At 40.0% G+C, this 12,875-nt stretch overlaps 1 protein-coding gene across 6 annotated transcripts in view; it reads left to right on the forward strand.

The window, feature by feature from the left end:
• TAF5L (TATA-box binding protein associated factor 5 like) overlaps positions 1-12,875 on the forward strand; it is a 196,620-nt gene that overhangs the window by 131,939 nt on the left and 51,806 nt on the right. For 2 of the 6 annotated variants that reach the window (XM_029594173.1, XM_029594177.1), the window contains exon 1: positions 5,700-5,914. The exons of 3 other annotated variants lie outside the window; for them this stretch is intronic. The gene's annotated coding sequence lies outside the window, so the exon portion shown is untranslated. Of the gene's footprint in view, positions 1-5,699; positions 5,915-6,541; positions 6,700-12,875 lie in introns of those variants that run through there. One more of the 6 variants, XM_029594175.1, reaches the window with a different exon arrangement.

The raw sequence follows: 12,875 nt of genomic DNA on the forward strand, positions 1-12,875 counted from the left end.
TTCTCAGGCTACTTCTTGGGCGGAGAGTCAGTCTGTCTCTCCGCAGGAGATTTGCAGGGCTGCCACTTGGACGTCTCTGCACACTTTTGCTCAGCACTACCGTCTGGATGTCCACGCCCCGGTGTTCGGTTCCTTTGGGCGGCAAGTGCTTCGAGCGGGACTGTCTCTGTCCCACCCAGTTTAGGGAAGCTTTGGTACATCCCACTGTCTGGACTGATCTAGGTACGTACAGGAAAGGAAAATTAGTTCTTACCTGTTAATTTTCGTTCCTGTAGTACCACGGATCAGTCCAGACGCCCTTCCCTGTCTGTCTTCTGTCCTTTCGAAGCTTGTTTTCTTGCAGGTCTGCAGATTTCATATTTTCCTTGGTGCAAGATTACTGAGCATTTACACTGGAAGCCTTGGTGGTTAGTTTATGCAAGAGCGTATAGGTATACTATGCTTCTACATTAATCTATGGTTGCTCCGTTGAGCTTTTTGGTTACTTGCTTGATCCTATTCTTGGTTTTATTGTTTTCTGCTTTGACATACGTTATACTGAAGGGTGAGAGGATAGGCTCTGTCCTGATATAGGGCATCCTGCAAGTTTTAGTCTGTCTCCACCTGCTGGAAAGGAGGCTCAACCCACTGTCTGGACTGATCCGTGGTACTACAGGAACGAAAATTAACAGGTAAGAACTAATTTTCCTTTCTGTACACCTGCCAACTTAATATCATAGTAATATTAAGTCGGAGGCCCCAAAAATTTTTTTTTAAAAATTTGACCCGCAGGTTGGAAAACGGACGCTCAATTTTGCCGGCATCCATTTTCTGAACCCATGGCTGTCAGCGGGTTTGACAATAGACACCGGTAAAATTAAGCATCGGTTGTCGGACCCGCTGACAGCTGCCGCTTCCACTAATAAGGTGCTAGGAATGTGCTAGTGTCCCTAGCGCCTCCTTATTAGCGCTGGCCCTAATTTAAATACTGTATCGCGCACCCAGGAGAAGTGCCTGGGCACGCGTCGCGAGAGTGGGCACTCAACACAGAGTGCTGGCTCTCCCACCGGCTTTTTTGAATCAGCTGTTAGAGCATTACCCCAAAAAGAAGCAGCAGATGTGGTCAATTTGAAAGTTTAGAGCAATCTTATATTTGATGCATTCAGCAAAGGATTGCCGGTGTAACTGAGTGAGTAGGGGTAATGTGAACTCGTTTCTTTGTGCCAGTAATAAGACGAGCGGCGGTATTAATAAGTAACTATAGGTTTTAAGGTAACTGCAGGTAAACCCAAAAGTCAGTTGCAGTAGGTCCACCAAAGGGAGAATCAAAGCCTGTGCAACTGTCCTGAAGTCAGGGGGGGGTCTAGCAAGTGTTAAGACCACAAAGAACATGTAATTTAAAGAAACCAGATTTTATTCTGCTTTTCACGTGTGGTCGAAAGGAAAGCGTGGGGTCAAAAACACCTAAGTTATGAATACACAAGTCAAGTGGAGAGGAGGTATTGTCAATCAAAACTGAATTATGTGCAATTTTGGAAAGGGGATGCTGTATTAACAAACGTGTTATATAAACTATCCCTTAATTTATCTAAAATCTCTTAAGTGGTCATGCAGAGGTTAACCAAATCCACAGTTTCAGACCAAGAAGGTCTTACTGGACAAAAAATTGTATGTCTGCATATATTTTGTAGCCCTCATATAACCCTGCAAGTACCATACACAAACGGGAAAAGTACACATTAAGGAGTGTGCCTGAAAGAGCCGAACTTTGTTGTAGACTGGTATTCATATCGGCCCAATGAGAGAAGTTATTGTCAATCTCATTGATGGTGCTCGGTAAGAGAGGATGAAAACCAATGTAATGCAGTACCAGAGATACTCCACATAAACAGTGGAGTAGTATAGAATGATCGACTGAATTGAAGGGTGCCGTAATGTCCAGTGAAACGGGAATGTAACCAGTCCCAGAATCCATACCTCTTTTAAGAAAATCTAAAAGGGACAAAATTTGTAATTTGGTACTAGTGGATTTTCTAAACCCCATATTGATGGGGATCTAGAATCTGCTTATTCTCAATGTACTCTGCAAGACATCTAGTATGCTTTAAGAACCTTCTCCTTCCTGCTGTCAAATAAGTCTTGTTTCAAGTGGGCAATCAGGTGGCTGTGTTTTATCTAAACAAAGTAGCACAGGCTTTTATGCCCTCTGTAAAGAAACCCTGAGGATCTGGATGTGGGTCTGCTTTCATTTTTTGCATCTCCAGGCAATCAATCAAATTTTACCGAAAAGGCTTTTGACAGGGTAGGTTGGTCATTTTTCTTCACATATTTGTAAGTAACAGGATTTGAAGGCTTTTTTTTTTTTTTTTTTTTTTTGCAATCTTTAATATGCTAAACCACAAGCTTGAGTTTTAATTAATGGGGATTTCACAGAGGAATTTCTATTACACAGAGAGAAGACTCCCTGATCACTGCTTTTATTTGTACTGGTCTTGGATCCACTGATTAGAATAATAGTTGGGAATCCAAATATCTCTGGCATCTCTGTGGTACCTGACCTCAAAGATATTGATTCATATGTTGCAGCCCGAAGCGTCCTTAAATCACTTGCTAAATGAATTAGGGAGGCATGGTAGATAACAGGCTTTTGGATTAACCGAGAAAAGTCAGAGGCACTTCAATTGGGGATTGGAATCGCCAACCTTGAAGGGTTATTTCCCGTTAAAGGGGCAGACAGTGCCATATGATTAGGGGTTCTTATCCCAAAAGAGCTACATCTATTGCAAAGCTTAATGTACAAAAAAAAAAAGCTGTTGCAGATATGGACACCCTTGAATATCTCACTCATGGGGGGAGTTTTTGGGGTTTTTTTAATGATCGTATTGCCTAAATGGCTGTATGTTTTAGGGCATTTGCCACTTTATTTGGAGAAATCAATATTAAATACTGTTCTAAAAGAATTGAGGTTATACATGTGTTGGGGAAGAAACCCCCTATCTCAAAGGACAGTCTGAAGAAATGGGAGAAAGAGGGTTTAGGTGTTCCCATTTTGAAACTATATAACATGGCTGCCAATTTACGGCATGTGAGTGACTGGATTCAAGGGTCTAGCTATTATATAGATTTTCAGTACAAAGCTGGTTTGGTGGCCCCAGTCTCACTGTCATATGTTTTGCATATTGCTAATAAACACCTACCTTTGTATTTGCAAAACCATAGTTTGATAAGCCCCTGTAAAGAACGCACTGGATTTTGTATAGGTTACAGCTAAAACTACAAACCAAAAATGAGTTAGGTGAATACAGCCCCAAATAGGCAAATCAAAGAAATTGCATTCAACTTAAATTTAGTTATAATTCTCAATTAGTAGAAAGCGACATTCATACTACGAACAGAAAAATAGAAAAAAGGTCCATCATATCACCCCCTAAAATGCAGATCAATTTTTCAGCACAAAATGCCCTGGTCAAAGGTCCATTTAGATGTGTAAAGTGTCCATCCTTAAATTTTTTCAGAATTTTTTATGCAAATTTAAAAAAGGAAAACTTCCCTTAGGAGCAGCGGCTAGAAATATAGTCAACAAAAGAGCTTGTTCTTGCGGCACCCTACATAGTTAGGTTTCGTTCAATACTGCATCAGGGGTGCTCAAGCCAGTATCCGTGTCCTTCTATAAAAACATCAACAGAAATTAAATTAGAATCATCTTAAACACAAAAGATACACTTGCAGAAGAATACAGAAATCAGCTGATTTACATCCAATGTTCAGACACCACATCTGTTAGTTCAAAATGGCCATGCGAGGCGGCAAAACGCAAGTGTTCATCTAAAGGGACCGACATGACGGCAGAATTCAAGAGCGACAGCTGTCAAATTAAAATGTCAAAAGAGAAGGCAGAACAAAGCCATTCAAGCAGATATTAATCCTTTAAAGAGTAAAGTCCTGATTATTTATTAGAAAAAATTCACTTATCTTCAAGAGATACTGTATTGCTTGAAAAGGGGTGAGTGTTTTCTTTCTAAAAAGTGACAGCATTCAGCTTGTATTTAGCCCGGCAGGTTACATGGCATGTAAACAAAAGATCCATTGTTCATGCTATAGTAAAAAATTCTCCCGGTTCCCACCCCTCCAATCATATTTAATGTGGTTCAGAATAGACCATTTAATGTCATAAAAAGAATGTCAAGCCTTTACGAAATGGGCCACAATCAGTGCTTGTAATTTATTGTTTTTAAACAATTCTTATACTCTAAGAGACTGATACGGAAAGGTCAACTGGTTTTTCCCATGTACAATAATCCACATGGGCATTGAAGTAGATAAACAACATCTCAATTTGCAAGTAGGAATAACAGTAAGATTAATAGACTTGCCAGTTGAAATGCATAATTTGCATATCACAAATAGTGCATCGATCGCACGATGATAATTCTTCATTGCTAGATGGAATTTCTGGCAGGGAACAAGTGTACAACCAAATCCTTGATGTTACGTGCTCTCAAAAGCAAAACGAATAGAAGGCTATTTGCATGTAAATTGATTTAAAATATTCCAGTGTTGTATTATGTTGCAGATCCTAGGGGACGGGAGAGTGTCTCAACACACGTTATCCTCTGCATTTTCTTCCTGTGTTTTGGGGAACAACAGTAATTCTCGATGGGTAAAGGGCCCTCCGATACGCCTGTTTGACAATATAGTATGGATATCCTTTATCAAGTAACCTGGTGGCTAAGAACTTTTTTTAAATAACACACCTTTTCAAGCAGTACAATATCTCTTGAAGATAAATGGATTTTTTCTATTTAAAAAAATCCCTTTTTAATTAAAGGAATTAATATCTGCTTGAGTGGCTTTGTTCCGCCTTCTCTTTTTGACAGCTTAATTTGGCAGCCGTCACTCTTGAATTCTGTCAGGCATGATGTCATAGCAGTCCCTTTAAATGAACGCTTGCGTTTTGCCGCCTCGCATGGCCATTTTGAATTAACAGATGTGGTGTCTGAACATTGGATGTAATCAGCTGATTTCTGTATTCTTCTGCAAGTGTCTTTTTTGTGTTTAAGGTGATTCTAATTTAATTTCTGTTGACATTTTTAGAAGGACACTGATACTGGATTGAGCGCAACTGATGAAGTATTGGACGAAACATAACGTTATGTCTGGTGCGGGTGCCCGTAACAACAAGCTCTGCCGATGCCAATATTTCTACCACTGCTCCTAACTACTAAGGAAAGTTTTCCTTTGCATAAAAAATTCTCATATTTAAGAATGATAGGACACTATATGCATGTCTAAATGATGGACATATGATTAGTTATGACCTGGGGTCTAGAACGGGTGGATGTGAATCTGTTATTTACTCTTTCAGATAACTTTCAGATAACTTTCATGCTAACTTCATGGAGTGCCCTCTTTCAGAGGGCACTCCATGAAGTTAGCATGTGGCACGTTTAAAACTAATCGGAGAAAGTTCTTTCACTCAACGTACAATTAAACTCTGGAATTTGTTGCCTGAGGATGTGGTTAGTGCAGTTAGTATAGCTGTGTTTATCCAATTATTTTTTTTTTTAATTCTTGGAGGAGAAGTCAATTACCTGCTATTAATTAAGTTGACTTAGAAAATAGCCACTGCTATTACTAGCAACAGTAACATGGAACAGACTTAGTTTTTGGGTACTTGCCAGGTTCTTATGGCCTGGATTGGCCACTGTTGGAAACAGGATGCTGGGCTTGATGGACCCTTGTCCTGACCCAGTATGGCATGTTCTTATGTTATGATGGCCTTTTATGCTATTTTCCTGTTTGTAGTATTTGTCGCTTTCTACTAATTGAGAAGTATAACTAAATTTAAGTTGAATGCTATTTCTTTGATTAGGTAACAGCTAAAACAGTGCACCTCTCCCTTGCCTCTTTGTGGGCAATGAGAAACTTGAACCAGGTATGTGGAGGGATTTTTTTTTTCTAGGTGGTCTTCAAAGAGATTGTGTGGCTGGCAGTTGCTTGATGAGGACGGGAAGACATTAAAAATCTAGTTTCAAAGACTTTTGAATTATGGGAAATGGATTCATTTGCATATATGCAGGCAAGCCATTCTCTGGGCTCACTATCTCGGCATGAATTGGTGAAGGATAATTGGCTTGAACTGCAGGATAGGTTTGATGTGCAAGACCCAGGGAGATCTACTTTATTGTTGCTCTATAGATTTATACATAGTTCTGAGGGGAGAAAATGATTTTACCAATCTAAGGGATAAATGGGCTTGAATTTTGAGAGTAATGATACCTATGGCGATATTTATGTATCACCGGGGTAGCTAGGTTAACAATGTCCAATTATGGGAAACCCAGTTCAAACCTTTGCACAGAGACAATGTGTTCCTGTGCCAAATTTTAAGGTGAATATTACAAGCCCTGATGTATGTATTAAATGTGAGAAGGAAGTGGGTGCTTCTGGCGCATTTGTTTTGGCTATGCTCCAAGATATAGGTGTTCTGGAAAAATTTTTTATATATCGAAAAAGTGCTTTTGATATCTTTGACCTTTGATGTATTGTCTGCTTTATTTAGAGATAGTAAAACATTGATACCTGGTACACCCTCACTGAGCATATGAATTCGTAAAGTGTTGCTGTCCACCGAATGTGACAGTACTGCATTTTTGGCAACCATCTAGAATCCAGTCTAATACATTCTGGAGGAATAAGATACATCACTTGCTTATTCTGGTACGGATGACTAATAAAACGATGAGACAGAGGAAGAAACACATTGAATATATGGCTTCTTTGCCTTTTGAAACTTCCACACTCTACCCATAGTCAGATTTTGAATGATTTCAAGTGAAGATTTGCTTTTTAAGTGGTTAAATGATTGCTGTATTATCAAGACCTATGACTTTGCCAAAGACTGCTGAGAAGGGGTGGGGGAGGGGAGAACTATGGGTATTTGCCGATTTATTGTATGTTGATTTTTCATGATGCAGAGTTCTGTGTTCTGATTTTCATGGTTGACATTTGTGTACTTAATGATAATCACTAAGATTAAACAAAAACTACATAATAGCGGATGGTGGGTGGAATTGGATATAGAATTGTAAACCTTAAATGATGACTTTGTTGTACACTTGGGTTGGGGAAGTGCGCACTCACCCAGTGCTCTTATTGTTTGTATTGCTTTGTGAATGTTAATGAAGATTTAAACATAAATTTACCTCCCAGGTGCTCAGAATGCACTCAGATTGGCTATGTCAGCCATACGTGGTTCTAGATCACAGGGTTACAAACAACCTGTTCCTCCAGGGAACCCTGGAAATTGGTCCAGTCGCACTGGAGTGCAATTGAAAGGATAGTTACTTCTGTTTCATGAGACCAGGCAGCTGCAGATCCTCACAATGCTTTTGCACTAAACTGGAACATTGGTCTGCTTTATGCATGCCCTCTAATTCCACTTATCACCAGAACTGTTTGGAAGATCTTTCAGGACAGGCAAAAGTTGTTTTCTTAGCCCTGGTTTGACCCCATCAGTGTGTTGCTCTGGAACCAACTGGGCATCTTGACGCAGCACCCAGGAGGATGGAAAACTCTTTACTTCCCGAATCGTCCATCCCTGTTTCTTATGGTGTGGATGTTGAATGACCGTAGTATTCTATTTGCTTCTTCCCAAGATATGGATCATAGGAAAGCCATTCACCAGGAGATTTCAAGGTCCAAGATCTTCTCCAGTATCTTTTCTCATTGGGGTTCAGGACTTCTGTCAAAGTACATCTCAGTGCCCTTGTAGCTTATCAGCGGCAGATGGACAAAACACCTTTTTCTCACCACTCTTTAGAATATTCATGAAGAATATGGCATACCAGTATTCCAATCAGAACCTTGGGACTTTATTGTAGACCTGGCTCATCTCTTGAGACTTCCCTTTTGAGCCTTTGGAATTGACTTGATGTTTCTCACCTGGAAGGTTTTGGTCTTTGTGGCCATCATGTCAACATGTTAAGAGCAAATTATAGGCTCTTGTCTTATTCCCTGTACTTTCAGCTTTTTCACAAGTTATTCTCTACACTCATCCTAGGTTTCTCCTGAAACTGGTATATGCATTCCATAATCAGAATTATGCTGCCTACATTCTTATCAAAACCATATGCACACAGGCTAGGGTTTTCATAGTACAAAAGGTAAACAGCCTACTCTTATCACTTACAGAGGATTCATCCTCAGTCAATCTTCGCAACTGTTTGTGCCCTTCGATTCCAACAGGTTGGGAAAGCAAGTGGCTGAAAGAATTCTTGCCAGTTGGCTAACAGACTATGTAGAGCACTGCTATACACTGGCTGGATTCCAGTTTATGGCCTCTATAAAGGCTCAAGCATGAGCCATGGCGACATCAGTGGCTCATCTAAGGACCACATCTGTTGAAGACGTTTGCAAAGCTATTATCACCCCTTTGATTCACTGCTGTCTGGTCAGTATGTCCTCAGAAACAGTATCCTTTTGGAGAAGCAGTTCTGTGCAGCCTGTTCACCCAGTAGTGAACTCTTCACTGAGTGGAGTTCAGGTTGCCTGTTAGTTGTTCTGCAAGGCAACAATTAGCTTGGGTCTCCCCTCTAGTTATATCAGATTTAATCCTGCTTGTCAACAGAGATGGCAAATTTGCTTAACTGTGGTGGGGGTTCTCTGTAGACAGGTTATGAGCCATATATTTTACCCACCTGCCTCTGTGGAGGATCAACTACTAAGCTCTGGAAGAGATTGAGGGGCCCACAAGGCAGCTGTAACATGCAGGAATCCTGCACATGCTGAAACACTTCTGAGTTCTGAGAGCTAGTCTATCATATAAAATCACTCACTGGTTATGGCTGATTTAGTGTACTGTCTATGGGAAGCCCATGATTAAACCTTTTTGCTTTCCAGACAATAACGGATTCAGGAGGGTGAGCTCCACAGTTATCTAAAATCAGAATAACTTGTGCTTTTTCAAGGTTTCTGGGTTTCTTTTAGTGTGCTTTCATTGCAGGTACCAAAACATGCTCGCTCTCCCTCCCTCTTTCTCCTTCTCCCTTATCTTTAAATATGGATACAAGGGGTCACGTGATCTGGCAAGCTGAGCTAGACGCACATAGTGAGTCTTGGGTGTCATCCTTGCTTTTGTCTGTGATCGGATCAGCCTTTTTCCCAAAATGCCACACTACCCAATAAGCAAACACGTCATGAGGTCACCTCATGACCATGTTCACGTATGTTTGCAAAAAAGAGGATAAGAGCAAGACGCAGGAAATGGTGCTGGTGATATCACAGCCTGCTCTGGCACTCATGGTGGTAAATTAAAACTGAGGTGGTGATTGCAGCTCTAGAGACTCTGCTTATTGCCATTAATGACATCAGTGAACTTGACTACTATTTTGGCTATTAGTAATCATATCTCTGCAACAGAAGCTAAGATCACGTTTCTGGAAGATGATACGATTGCACTGCAAACTAGTTTCAAATTCGAAGAAATTAACAGCCTATGGGGAAAAAATAACTACCTAGAAAATAGGTCACATTGGAATAACCTGCACTTTGTGGGGATAAGTCAGTTAGTGACAGACTTGGAATTGCCAGTTTTAATGTAAAGATGGATCCCTCAAACTGGGAATACTAGATATGGCCAATAAGCTTGTTGATGAGAGTGCACAGAGTTGTGGTGAAAGACAATGTGACTAGACAAAGAGTGGTAATCGCAAAATATTTTATTTATATGCACAAGATAGAAATTTTGCAAGTCTATCGCAAGCACCAGAGTTTCTCATCAAGGTCAAAAGATTTTTATCTTTCAGGACTTTTTAGTTGTGGTGGTCACTAAAAGGAAGGAATTTCATGCAGTATGCACGGAATTGGTTAAGAGACATTCGGTTCATGTGCCAGAAACAGCATGATTAAGAATTTTAAATGCTGGGAAGATGAAATTATTCGAATCTTACCTAGCCTAAATCTGGGCACTGGCTGAGATAACCTTTTCCATGTCTTAGTTATACACTTTATGGAAGCTCCAGATAGATATGGTGGGAAAGCAACACCAGGTGATTTTATTTCGTTCTCTTGAAAGTTATTTGTTGGCAACACTACTTCATTTTGAACACTCAGTTATGTTTTTTGTGGCAGCGTAGAAGAACTCTAACACAGGTGAATTTTGCCTTTACCAGATATATATCTGACAAAAGTTTGGTTTGACTTTAGCTGTCTGGCGTTGACTTTTTTTTTTTTTCTGACGTCATGGATCTTGGGTGCCGTTGGCATGGCTGGAACTTGAAGGTTTCAGATTCTAGTTCTCTGATGGCGAAGGGATTTGTGATGTAGACAGTTTTCAGATGTGCTAGACCCATGCTTGACAGCAGTCTCTGAGATAGTTCAAGGAGATTAAATCCGATTGGCTCCATTGTTTTATTTGTATTTTTTAACCCTTTATTTTTTTCAGGTTTTCTGCTGTATATCAGAGCATTCTATGTGGTTAACCTGGATTACAGAAAGCAGGGATGACACCTGTACATATCAAGAAGATTCTGAGCCATTCAGGTTTCTTTTGGAGACTTGGGATAGGTGGAGAGAGAAGATGGGCATGGTCTGTTTCTGAACCAGACAGTAGCTTTATTTTTATCGGGGGAACTTCAGAACTCTAGAGTAAATCTTATTTCTTCATATGCACCCAATTCTTATATGCATACTCTTATTTCTCTGGTATCCAAAATATCAGCATTGGGTAATTATCCTGTAATTCTGGGGAGTGATCTCAACTGCATTGTAGATCCATTAATGAATAAAATCCCAAGTTGTACTAAACATGGGTTGGGAAAATATAGAGTAGAATTTCTATGCTCCAGTTTGCAACTTGTAGATACTTGGTGAGCTTTAAATCCATCCATTATTGGTTTTACACATCAGACTATAAAACTTGCATAGACCTCTTGCTAGTTTCAGAAGTTTATTTTCTAAAACCAGCTGGGTGGCTATAGGAACTTTGGATCACTGCCTGGAGATGGGACCTTGGAATGGAGTTTACCAGAAAAACAGGCTGAACTTTGGCAGATGCCTTTTTATTTCAAAATAATACGTTCCAGCAGTTTTTGGAGAAGTGGAAGCTATATTCAGTGTATTGAGGATTACAGATCAAATCCCCTCATATTTTTGGAAACGGTCAAGGTAGTTATGAGGGGAGAGGTTCGGATATGTAGCTCATAAGAAAAAGATCTTTAATCATAGTATATTAAACTTTGGAAGAGTTGCGGAGGCTTAAGATCCTGGTTAAACGTCTCTTGAACCTTGGGGGACTGCATGATTAACCAGGTGCAACGAGCTTTTACATACTAGAGCCTGTCGTACAATCACTTCCTTTAAACATAAACTTTATCTTCATGGTAACTAGGTGGGGAAATTATCAGCTAATATTATTCAAGGTCAAAGGACATCTAGTTTTATTGCCTTGTTTGATAATAGTGGGAGGCTTTGGACGACTCTCCTGATAAGTAGAGTATTTACAGAATTTTATGCTAAATTATATACCGGCTCAGCTTTGGAGGAGGTTCGTGAAAACTTTTTACAAAATAACCACTTACCATTAATATCTGATCAGGTATCCCAGAAATTAAATTAATCTTTTATACTACCCAAAGGACGCAGAACGATAGCAGAGCTTCCCAGTTTCAAAGCACCAGGGCTGGATGGATTGAATGCTGGGTGGTTGTGTTGTGGTTTTTTTTTTGGGGGGGGGGGGGTTAAGAATCATAGATTTTTGTGGGAAAGGATCTGTGTGCTTTAGTTTAATGTTAATGCTAACAAACAAAACGAACCAGCAACAGTCTTGTCGCCGTAAACAATTCAACAAAAAAAGACTGAGATATCTAATGTCAGTTTGTGTACACCTAGTATAAGTGCTGCAAAAAACTTTTATGCAATTTGTGAAACCGCATCAGCAAGCCTGACAACTGCCGTGAAAACACTTGCCGTTCGGACCACTCGTCATTTGCGGTATTGGTAATCCATGCGAGATGTGTTGTTCAGAAAATTTTTATAAACAATATCTGTTCCCCTGTAGAGAGTTCATGAGCCCGACAGCGGCCGGTGTTTCGCGATCGGTATCGCTTCTTCAGGAGTCAATTGCAATATCATGGAACAGATGCTTTATCCCGGACGATTCCGTCTCTCCAATCCAGTACCGATTGGAGAGACGGAATCGTCCGGGATAAAGCATCTGTTCCATGATATTGCAATTGACTCCTGAAGAAGCGATACCGATCGCGAAACACCGGCCGCTGTCGGGCTCATGAACTCTCTACAGGGGAACAGATATTGTTTATAAAAATTTTCTGAATAACACATCTCGCATGGATTACCAATACCGCAAATGACGAGTGGTCCGAACGGCAAGTGTTTTCACGGCCGTTGTCAGGCTTGCTGATGCGGTTTCACAAATTGCATAAAAGTTTTTTCAGCACTTATACTAGGTGTACACAAACTGACATTAGATATCTCAGTCTTTTTTTGTTGAATTAGTTTAATGTTACACACATAATCAAAATTACCTTCTACTTTACGAGAAGCAATCAGTGATTCATGAGTGGGAAAGATCCCTCTTATCCAGCCACTTATTGACCTATATCACTTCTTAACATTGACATTAAGTGTTATGCAAAGATCTTAGCCAACAAACTGAAATGTTATCCCATCTTTGACAAAAGATCAATCAAGGTTTGTATAGGGAGACTATCTACCATGAATATCAGGGGGTTTTTGCCATTGTAGAAGCATGTCACCAGGCTGTAGTAAAAGACCCTTTATTGGTTGGATGTGGAGCTAGAAAGGCATTTGATCGGGTGTCTTTGGAGTTTTTGAAATTAATATTACATAAATATGGTTTTCAAGGCTGTATACAT

The sequence above is a fragment of the Rhinatrema bivittatum genome, chromosome 3 (assembly GCF_901001135.1).
Source record: "Rhinatrema bivittatum chromosome 3, aRhiBiv1.1, whole genome shotgun sequence".
Lineage (NCBI taxonomy): Eukaryota > Metazoa > Chordata > Amphibia > Gymnophiona > Rhinatrematidae > Rhinatrema > Rhinatrema bivittatum.